The sequence below is a fragment of the Stegodyphus dumicola genome, chromosome 7 (genome assembly GCF_044657685.1).
Source record: "Stegodyphus dumicola isolate Sdum_Otavi_A_Nest chromosome 7, ASM4465768v1".
In the NCBI taxonomy this organism is placed as follows: Eukaryota; Metazoa; Arthropoda; class Arachnida; order Araneae; family Eresidae; genus Stegodyphus; species Stegodyphus dumicola.
In genome coordinates this window covers 50,473,242-50,485,246 of record NC_140774.1, presented here as the reverse complement: position 1 = coordinate 50,485,246, position 12,005 = coordinate 50,473,242, and positions in this window count along the sequence as shown.

Genomic DNA, 12,005 nt, shown 5'->3' with positions numbered 1-12,005 from the left:
AAATTCGCTCTCGAAAAGAAACATTGCAAGTGCAGCCGCATTAACAAACTCATTGCAAGAAAGCTCTTAAGGCAATTTCTCATTAGCCATTCCGAATAGAAAACAAGCAGTAAAATTTGAAAGATTATGTTTCCGGTGTTTGAGATGTAAGCACATCGCTAAGAAGTACTGGCGGAGGGCAACTTGTAACTATGTAATCAGACGCATAATTATTTAATTTGCGATGAGGTAGTTAAGAAAGATTGAGCATTAAATTTCAAAATATTTTTATGTCTCATTTTATCCTTTTCTATATAGGTGACGCTGTCCTCATGCCAGATGTTTTACTGCGTATGTATTTTTAAGTTAATTTTATTTTTGTGTAACAGATATATATATATATATATATATATATAAAAAAAAGATACAAAAATTCAGTATTCCTTGAAAATGTTCAACATGTAAAAAATTCTAATAGTGCATTTAAAGTCTAAATCTTATTTATTTATATAAAAGTGTTTCCAGGTAGCTATACGTCTATAATTCAGACTTTTTCAAGGTAAACCTTTTAATAGTTATTAATTATGGAACTCATTATCACAAACAATGAGTGCGTACCTCAGGTTGAAATATATCAGCTTTGGTTTGTACACTGCCTTCCAAAGCAAGTGATTATAAAATCAGAAAAAATGGGAAAGCAATTCATTTATTAACATCAAATTTCACTTGAAGGTAGCAAATGCGTTATGAAAAAGAAAACAAGCATTATATACAAAGATGAAAATATTTAATTTTCGTAAATTATATGATGACATCACATTTAAGCCACTTACTTTACCAACGTATATGACCACCCCGACTCACCAGGTTCTCGTTAAGAACGTTTGCTCTATAAGGTTTGCTCTATTATCGTCCGTAAGCACGAAATTAAAACCAACTGCTGCAACGTAGAGTTTAATAATAGGGTGTAGGACTTCATCCATATACCACGCAGCCGTTACAGAGCTGTCCTTAAAGATGTGCACCTTGGTGCGATTTCCAATTGTAATTCCAGCCAACATCATATTGCTGCCAAAATTTAATGCGTAATTTTCGATGATGTTCGAGGCCTAATTCCATGTGCCTCGTTCTCTCCAGATCCTTATATGCTTATCATCTGATTCCAGAGCAAATCTGGACTCTTCCGTGAGCAGGACCTTGCGCCAATTTGAGATATTGATGACACCAACTTCAGTCTTACCTCTCTGGACTAGGCTGTTAGTGGAACATAAACTCTTTTGGCACTCGGGCATATCGTCCCTTCGTGTGAAAACCACAATACTAGGAGACTTTGCCTTACTTACCAAATGACTCTGGAACTATGTATGTAGTAGCTGTGCAATAGCAGAGTACCGATTTTCAGAAGGGTTGTAACCTTGGGTCGACGAGCATAGGCTCTGGACAACTGTTTGGATTGTTTGGAATTATTTCTATCTTCGGAAACTTACCAAATAATCAGAGTCGAATCTTCAATTGACTGTTCTGCTTCAATGCATCCGAATGCACGCTAGCGCACAGTATCTGCCTTAAGGCTTTTTTCAACCATAAGAACACGAACATGATCAAAAAATAATCTACGATAGTTATAAACTCTTCGTATCAGCATTTAAATGAACTTCATCAAACCGTTCAGAATGCTAGCGTAATCAATGACTGCCTAATTAGTTCTGATGGTCAACTGGGATTGGCTGCAGCATAGGATATTTGCGTTTTGTCATCTTATTCGCAGCAATTTTCAACTGCTCAAATTCAGCTCCGCTTTCCAAATTTGCTAATTTGCATCGCTTGTTTAACTTTCGAAGCCAGTGAGTGTAATTTAAATTACTCAAGGAAACAAACTTCAAATTAGAAATGCCATTTTTAAACCAGGAAGAAAACGGTAACTAATGAGAATTTTAGATGAATCTGAAATTCAGTGCTGCTTTTTAAAGAAAGAAATTGCAGACGCTTAGCGGTAGATTAGTCCGAAAAGAAAATATCCGAATGTATGTATTTGGAAGTAATTAATTTACGTTTAACGGTTTAGTGGCACTTTCATGGATGACACTTGTACACAAACCGAAAAGCAGGGACACTTGCAAGCAAGAAAAACGCATTACTGGATGGGCATTAGTAGTTTGTATAGTTTAGTGGCAGTTTCGCACAAAACCACGTCTTCTTGATTGTCTTTCGATAACTTGGAACAGCGACATCATTAAAGCTACTGGAATGTACAAATTTTTAATAAAATATCTATGTATTTGTTATGTGTGTATTATATACGTGTTAACATACATAACACACACATAATACTTATTACTATACACTTATTATTATATAATACATACAGAACAGAATTAGATATCTGTTAACATGTAAAGACTGATAAATACCTTTTAAGGAGTCCAGGTACCTTTAAATGTCAAAATATCCTAAAATACAAAATATTTTAAAGCTCAATATCTTCACAACGGATTTATAAGTGTGAAATTTTGCATACTTATTTAGATATCCTTAATAATGTATTTGATACTTTTATTTTATATTCCAAATATAAATATATTTTAAATAAAATACCTTTTTTGCTATCCACATAATATTGTAATACGGATTGCATGCAGCATTACATAAAGATATCAGTATTTTTAGCTGACCTTTTTCCGCCAAAATAGAAAAATAATGCACAATTAAAATTACTTGTTAAAAACTGACATTTTAAAATTTTTTTGTATTTTTTTAACTCCAAAATCGATTATTTGTTAACATAATTTAAAATAACTTCTGAAATTTTTAGGCGAGAGGCATATTTAGTTGCTCATTTTAAGCTTATTTAAGGTTTATACAGTTGGCCAAATGTTTTTGAAATTCAGACCAATGATTTCGGAGAAATCGTGCACGCAAGCAAGAAAATCATAGTTATTAGAAATTTTAATTTAAAGATATAATTATCTTCAAATCCTGTAAATTCATGTTATATTCTTACAAAAAATATAAAAATGTACTTATGATTAAAAATTTGTAAATATGTATAATTATACATTTAAACAATATTTCATGTGTACCGATAGTGGTTATAGATTGCCTTTAAATGTTTCAATAAATATGAAATTCATTTTACATAAATGTTCTAAAAAGATATCGTAAAAATACTAATAATGCATAAGAAATATTAAGAGCAGGAATGGACATTTAAAAAAAATCATGTCACTAAAATCATACGGCTGATTATTTCTGACAGGGTATGCGGAAGTTCAATTGTTGTTTATAGTTGGTTACCCCTATTAGAAAATTTCACGTTCCTTCAGGGATATAATGTGCATAAATGCAACTTATGTGGAACTGCTATGTGTGCAAGTGTCACTTCACTCGGTTAACGACGTAGCTCGTTAGAATCTACATAACAAATTTAATTCGGCATTACAGATTAGAGATGAAGATTTGTTACGAAGGAAATTACAATTTTGCTAACAAAAGTTCCAATTACGCAGGTGAAACGAAAGGCCCTCGCCAAAGACTTTGAACTAGCAGATATTGGAACACATACAGATGTTGATGTTTTAATAAGAGTCAATTATTTGTATGAGAATTTTATATTAATCAGTAAGACTAAGAGGAAGATTAATTGCTACCAACAGCGTTTTCGGCTTCGTAGCTCAAGGAAAAACATTTAACGCTTCAAGGTCTTATACTGTGTGTGTAAGTACTATTATAATTAACTAGAATATATTTCTGAGCACTTAAAATTCTTATGGGAACTAAAAGTAATTAAACCTGAAGTTGAAATTAACAATCCAATGTCATTCGAAATTATTAAAGGCCTACAAAGATAAAAGGTAAGAAACACTGCGATACTTAGGAAAATATATCATAAGAATTTAGGAAATAATTATGAGTTTGCTAGGTTTCGACTCCTTAGTCTTGGAAATAAATTTAGAAGTTATTTCAGGGATGTGAAGAAATTTTGAAGGAGCAGCTAAATGAATTTATTATAGACGCATATTAACTTTACGTACTTGATAATTCGATTTATTACTTTTGTTATCCAGCAGTACATAAATTTGGCATGAAATCTGATGGATTGAAAGCTATATGGGGAAAGAAAAATGTTGACCGTCAGCTGGCATATAAATTCAAATATACCATTGAAGGTGTTGGAATTAATATGGAATAACGAAGAAGACATCTTAAAAACTATTTGTCCAGCGTTTCAAAGAAGGTTGAGAAACGCAAGCTACGAAATGTGTCGGGCTCATTACCTATGACAAAGTTTTCGACTCCATCAGTTTAACTGCACCATTTACGTTCCGAGTAAAACTTTCGTTCCAATCTGATTGAGAAAAGGATTTGTTTGAGATAAATCTTAATTTGATGGTGCAACGGAGGGAGTTGTATATGGAAATCAACCAGCTGAAAGATTTGGTCTAAAAAAGACCCTAACATCGATTATTTTAAATCTAAGGATATACAAGTGCACAAGATCTCTCTCTGAGCGTAGCTTGAGAGCATATGGACTTATGAGCGTTACTTTAAAATTTTATCCAGAACAGGACAGAGCACGGGTTTCATTTTAACCAAGTCTCGATTGCTACTAATTAAATGCATAACCCTTCCGCGACTACAACTTCAAGCAGTTGTAATAGTAAAAAGACTCAAAACTATACATGGTGATTCAAAACTACAAGAACAAACTTCTAGTAGGGTAGAGTACACTTAGACGACTCGGAATCTCATAGCAGTGCAGGGTCAGAAATGCAAGCCTAATGAGAGAGGGTGTTGTTTGAGACTGTCGCAGGAAAACCGTCCAGAGCCAGCTGCAAAGATATTAGGATGGAAAATATGAATGCATCTTGATCGCAAATTTACATTTAAAGACCGTAAGCTTAAAGTAACATGACTTTCCTGACACTGAAGTCACGAATTTCCTGATAATGAAATTGCCCGAAATTTCGTAAGGTGAGGCACCGCAGGGAATCTCGAATGTTTTGAAATACGCCGAGCATTCGTCGGATTTTCATGATAGCCAGGAAGAAGCGCCATTTCAAATGTCCGAGGTTCCCTGCCTTACGACTTTTAGGAAATGTTGGAGACCTTCATCATGAGGAAAGTCAGGACTCATTTTTATGTTCTTTAAATGCCAGTTTGGAATCACGAAGAATTCCAACAATTTTTTTTTCCAACTACCTTTGATGAGTTAGAGCATAAACAAAGTTGCAGAAATCACGAGTCTATAATGGGTGGAAAAATTCTTTATTTAGCGATAATTTATAATAAGTGTACACTTTCAGTTTCGCAACAAGTACTCAAAGTTCTGACCATTCACCGTTATGCAGGCTTAGCAGTGTTGATGCATAGACTTACAAAACATTTAAAAAATACCCAGCATGTCGCCGATGTTTGCAGCTGCCATGGAAATTCTTGCTAGGAGATTGGTGTTACGATCACAGTGCGTAACGATGATCATGGCTTTCAGGATCCCCTCCCCAATGAAAATCCAGGCTAGATAAATCTGGTGATCGTGGTGGCCATGGGACGGGTCCTCAACGCCCAGTTCAATGCTGCGCAAACGTTATTGTTCAAGTAATACCGTACGGCATGTGCAAAATAAGCTGCAGCCCTATCGTGCTGGTGCCACATTACACAGGCGCAAAGCACTCCAAGCATCAGACAGAATATGTTCAACGCGTATAAGAAAATGCAGGCTGATGACAAGCGGAAAATCGCAACAGCGAAACTTGATTCATGGAGAACCTACTGCTTCAGAAGCATGGAAACCTTCGGAAAAGTCTTTAAGATCGCAACGAACAAAGTTTTCCGCCCTACACTTCTTCCTTCAGAAATTCTACCCTCCGCATCCTCCCCATGTGATACCATCAAATATGTTCTCTCCTCTCTTTTCCTTGACGACCTGGATGCGGAAGACACCCAGGAACAAGTCCACATCAGACGCAGCTTTATCAACTTCTCTCCCGCCTTGCACAACATAGAACGTCGCCCAAGCTCTCAAGAGCTTGCCCCAATCATCCGCAAGTTAACTCCAAAGAAGGCTCCAGAGCCGGATGGTATCGACAATATGGTTATCCAAATGCTCTTCCACATCAGCCCAGCTCTAATAGAACCTTTCATAGTCACATGCTGGCGTCTCCGCCATTTTCCCACTTCCACAAAGAGAGCAGAGGTGGTCCTGTTCCTGAAGGACAACAAAGATCCCTTGACACCCACGTCATACAGGCCGATCTGCCTCCTTCCGGCACTAGGCAAACTGCCGGAGAGAGTCATTCTTGAACGTCTCCAATTCTTTCTTTCATCCAACAAAGTACATGAACCTACTCAATTAGGCTTCCTTCCGGGGAAATCTACGGAACACGCCATCACCCAAGTTACAGCAGCAATAAGAGAAAACAGAAAGAACAAACAGCACTCACTCTTAATTATCCTAGACTTTCCTGGAGCCTTCGATTCCCTGTGGTGGCCGGACATCATAGATGCCCTGGTAGCCATGGGGTGTCCTGGGGACCTAGTTGGCCTTATCAGAAGCTACCTTCAGGATAGATCTCTAAAGGTAACATCAGACTCAACAATAGTTTCGCACGACACTCAACGTGGTTATCCACAAGGATCATGCCTGGGCCCCATACTCTGGATCATTGTAGCCAATTCCCTGTTACTCAAATTCAAAACAATCTCAAATTGAAAAATTATAGCTTACGCCGATGACTTCGTCCTCATTGTTAGGGGCAGATCAAAAATAGAATCAGATGCTCAATATTGTCTAGATATCTTTGGAGATTGGGCCCGAAGGCACAAAATCACAATATCCGCACAAAAAACGCAAGCAATGATAATTGGGGCGTCACGTCCTCTACGCCAAAAGCCTGTTCTTAGACTGCAGGGATCAAGAATCCAGGCTGTAAAACAAATCAAATACCTTGGGATTATCATTGACACTGGCAACTCCTGGATACCGCACTTAAAGTATATAAACACTAAAATAGGACACCTGACGAACTACATGAAGAGAACAGCCGGCAAGACATGGAGATTGTCAACAACAAGGCTCAAGGTATGGTATAAGACCGTAGCAGAAAGAATCGTGCTGTATGGAGCAAGCACCTGGGCTTCCAAACGTAGATGCCATGACCATCGCCTGCTTGCTACAATTCAGCGTCAACAGCTGCTTCTCATTAGTATAGGCTACCGAACAACATCGACGGCAGCCCTACAAGTCATCACTGGTATTCCGCCTCTTGACCTAATCGCTGAGCGTGAAGCCACGATCTCACTTTCCCTCCGGCTCCACCAATGTTCCCGGCTCTGGAACACTGCCTACTCCCCAGAGCAGTACGAAATCCAGAACACGGATCAGGTCACACGCCCATCACATTTCGACCTAGATAATACTCCTACGTCTCTCCTACGCCCCTCTTACGGATGAAAAGCATTGCTGGTTCACGTATGGACACTGGCACAGGCTGTAGCCTCTGCAAAATGGATAACAACAACTGCATATATACATAGCGACGCAGGCTCCATGCCAATAATTTCATCTTCCAAGCTGAGCTGGTGGCCATTAAGAAGGCAATTCTCCTCTCCTACCACTTCGCGAATCGCATCATCATATGCAGTGACTCGCAATCTAGCCTACAAGCGCTACGAGGTACTACCTGCAGAAGCCCCCTAGTGAAAGAGATCCAGAGACTCCTTCTTCATCTGTCATTGACTCTGCGACCGATCCTTCTCTGGGTCCTGGCCCACACTGGGATCACGGGAAACGAAATGGCTGACAGACTAGCAAGGCAAGCTGCAGGAGGCACGTCACTGTCTGAAAACCCACTCACTACTCTTTTCCAAAAAACAAACGATGGAACAACTTATGGTCCAATGGCAGACGCGTTGGAATACTGGTGACTTCATGTAATTATCTACTACTAACGCGTATAACCATTTACTGACTGTATGCACGAAAAGCTATGTACGGATTGTTTCGAATATTGTATATACCCTCTGCATCGGATCACACACGGCATTTCTCTGTATGTAACTACTCACCACTAATATACTACCATCTACGGATTGTACTGTAAGCACAAATAGCAATATACAGTTTGTATCGAATATTGTATCTACTCTCTACGCTTGTTTGCACACGGTACTGTACTATATGTAATTTTGTAATTACTCTCTACAATTGTATGCACACGGTACTTTACTATATGTAATTATGTAATTACTTACCACTAACATTTATCACTACTTTCTGATTATAATGTATGCACAAATAGCTTTGTACAGATTGTTTTGAATATTATATCTAATCACTGCACTTGATTATACACGGTTTGTACTAATGTCAGCTTTACTTATCCACTACTATTATACCTAATCAAGTACTTATGTTTAATGATCCACCATTACATTATGCAATCATGTTCTGTAACTTCTGAGTGCACATTGTAGCACGAAAGTGCAAAGACGTTTATGTATACAAAAATTGTGACTCTGTAACATTTTTAAGATTTTTTTATGCGTTCCCGAGCTGCGTAATGGAGTTCTGTTTCCTCTGTATGGGCATTATTCTGATAGGTATAACCTTAGGTCGGAAGCCCCTACCGCGGTGATCGGTGCCACATTACACGCCTAACAAACGTAAGAAAATTATCGAGTAATTGTGGCAGTACCTACTCCAAAAAAAGAGGTAGTTTCGACCGTCAATTAAGAGTATTAAGATATATGGCTCGATTAAATAATCAACATGTAGATTTCCTCACTCTTTTTGTACTAAAATGAACGCTGAGGAACCTAGTGAACTTGTTAACCATTTATCGCTGAATTCAAACAACTAAAAACGTAGACTCGAGAAGAGTTAACTACCTTTTATTTCACTCAAAATAAGATGAACAGTTGGCCCCTTTCTCGGGCTTACAACAAAGCCTCCACTTGGACTTAAATTCAGAATAAGAAATTAGAACTAAATTAGAAGCTAACACAAATCTAACGTAGTTAGCCATTAATTTAAAATAGCCCGCGAATAGCAAAAGAAAGTAACAATACGGCCAAGCGTAAGAGTTTCAAGAGAGATTTAGCCCGAAGGCAAAAAACGCGTTACTCAAGATTCTTACCTCTCTCTCACTAAGTAAATTGAAACTTCCTTAAATACTACTTCTAACTCATTCGACACGATTCTAAAAACTCATTCTGGTAGGGAGTTGTAAGTGGAAACAAGAATAGATAGGAAAGCACATTGAAATTAAAATAACTGTTATAAAATTAAAATATGCCTTACAAACAATAACACCAGCCCACACATAGACGGAAAACCGTCGTTGGGCAGCATGTGGATGCATACTTCGTGGGTTGTCGTGGCTCCACACATGGACATTATACTGACTGAAGATCCCTTCACCACAGAAAACGGCTTCTTCCGTAAAAAGAAAGCAGGATGAAAATACCGGGTTCTGGTTGCACTTGTCCCTGTAGCACCACGCGAATTTCAAGCTTCGAGGATAATCCTCATTCTGCAATGACTGGACTTGCTGCAAATGATATGGATGTAAACGCTCCCTGTGTAATATGCGCCACCGGAACTTCGTCCACTCGACGCTATATGTCGTCTTTTAAGGCAGGTGCACGTCTCATTCGAGGATGCTCTGTATCATGCTTACTCTTGCAGAATGTTTCGTATTCTCACAGATTACGGTGCAAATTCACAAACATTTGGCATTCCGGTTCACGTCTGTTGGGGTACCGTCTAGCAAACAACTGCGCCGCAGCACTTCCGTTGCAGTCAACTTTACCATACATAATGTGCATGTCCACTATTTCCGTAAGCATGTATAGTTCCATGCTCTTCATAGCAATCGAAACTTGAAATGACTAACTCTGCATTCCAGCTGTAGCTCTGGCAAACAGCGCCTTGAAACGTGCAAAACTGTAATGATAAGAACGAGGCACGTAGCCACAAAACTTGGGCAACTTTATTATCGGAAAGGTCATGATTTATTTTAAGCTTATGGTCTTTAAATATCAAACTGCTATTACGATGTATTCATATTTTCCATCCTAACATCTATACGGATGTCTGTCGACGGTTTTCCTGTTACCGTCCCTAACATTTCTATCTTGTTAGGATTACATTTCCGCCTTGCATTGCTATCGGATTCCGAGTCGTCTAGGTATATACTCTACCCCGCAGAAGTTTGTTTCTCTAGTTTTGAATCAAGCTGTGTAGCATCCAGATATACGTTTCCTAAACCCAGTGATATATGTTTTTGGACTGATTTGCAAACACACTTATACTAGATCAGAGGCTGTGCTCGAGACTGGAAACAATTCGTTTCAATCGCTTTGTAGATATCCAACAAAAATCGGATCCCCAGAACTGGATTTGGTACAGGAAAACAAAATCCAGTAGGTAAGTATTACGTGAGGTAATAAAGCATATTCAATCCTGTCAAACGGACTGTGGTAGAATGGTCCAGTCTGGCTCCAGACGTTAAATGTTGTGTTAAATATTGTTGCTATAAAAACATTGAAAAGGAAAGACGGTTAACTGTCACGCAGTTGTCATGTGAAATGAGATCCGAGAGCAAATCGCTACTGATTTTGAGTAAATACATAAGATAACTGGTCTAACGTCTGCATAAGATAACTGGTCTAACAGAGTGAACAAAAGTTTGTTTATGATATCAAACCGGAATCTGAAAAGATAAGATGATTCTTGACAAAGCAAGATTTAGTCAATGTTGAAATGCTGCGATTTAAAAATGTTCAAGGAAACGAATTCAAAAAGAAATTGTCACAAAAGAAAGCGATAGAGTTTGCCTCAATTGGTCGAAAGGCACTGCTGTGACAATCAAAGGCCATTTGTTACCATGACTTATGGGTTTTCTGTCATTAATATAGCGCAGTGAAATATGATCTCAGTGGTAACACTTGGTAGGTAACGTAATGAAAAGCTCCAAAAAGTTTTAAAACACTCCGCTAAAGATTTTTCTACTGTAGAAACCAAAATTTTTTATTTTTCTTACTCACATAAAAACATTTTTCTTGCTAGGAGTGCTTTGTGGCTCAGATACTAACAATATTTCTTTTGGTTCAGGAAACTTAACTATCAGCTTATCCATATGAGATGGTACACCCTCATGGATGCTTATTTAAAAGAAACGGGTTTGTATTTAAGTAACACACAAACCCGAAAATTTAAACAAACTTCGAAATTTTCAAGCAGCTAGACCGCTGAAGATCAGGATAAACTACAAACTTTCATCGATGCGTGCATTCGACTGCAGCCTAATCTAGGATTCATCAGAAAGGACCAACAACTAATTCCTGTTAATGAAAACAATTGGCGACAGAATCGAACCTAAAGTATCGGTTCTTCAGCCGGGATTATACCGGAACTTTATGTCTTTCGTATGCTATCTCCAATGATGTAAATATGGCGCGCTTGATACTCCCTCGATTAATTTGAAATCCCAAGTAAATAATTCCTGGCTTTTTATATCCCAGAATGGAATTTAAAGTGTTCAGCCGAATAATACAACACTTACACTAGCATTTAGATTTCCGGCTACAATGAAATGAAATTTTAAAAAAATTTCAAAATTCACGTCGAATTATGACCATAGATTTCGGGGAAGATTTGGCAGGCACCTGGGGTTCCTTCCTTTATGCATCTAATTCTCATTCTCAAATAATAATTTTCGCATTTATCTTCAGCATCAAAATATCTGAGCCACTCAGAAGTGTTCATTCCAGTTCCAAATACTACATACTCCCTTTCTCTCTACCCGCATAACAAATTTGAAAATGACTTGTTAAACATGCCTTTCGACTTTCATATAATATGAAGTTTAAACTACTAATTTTGAAAGAGACGCTTTTTCAAATTATCGAAGACATCTAAAATTCTAGTTGAGATTCATTCACTTATAGATTTTAAACTATCTATTTTGGAAATATTTTGAATCCAAAAAGTGTACTTTTATATTAAGTGATCTAAAAAGAACAAT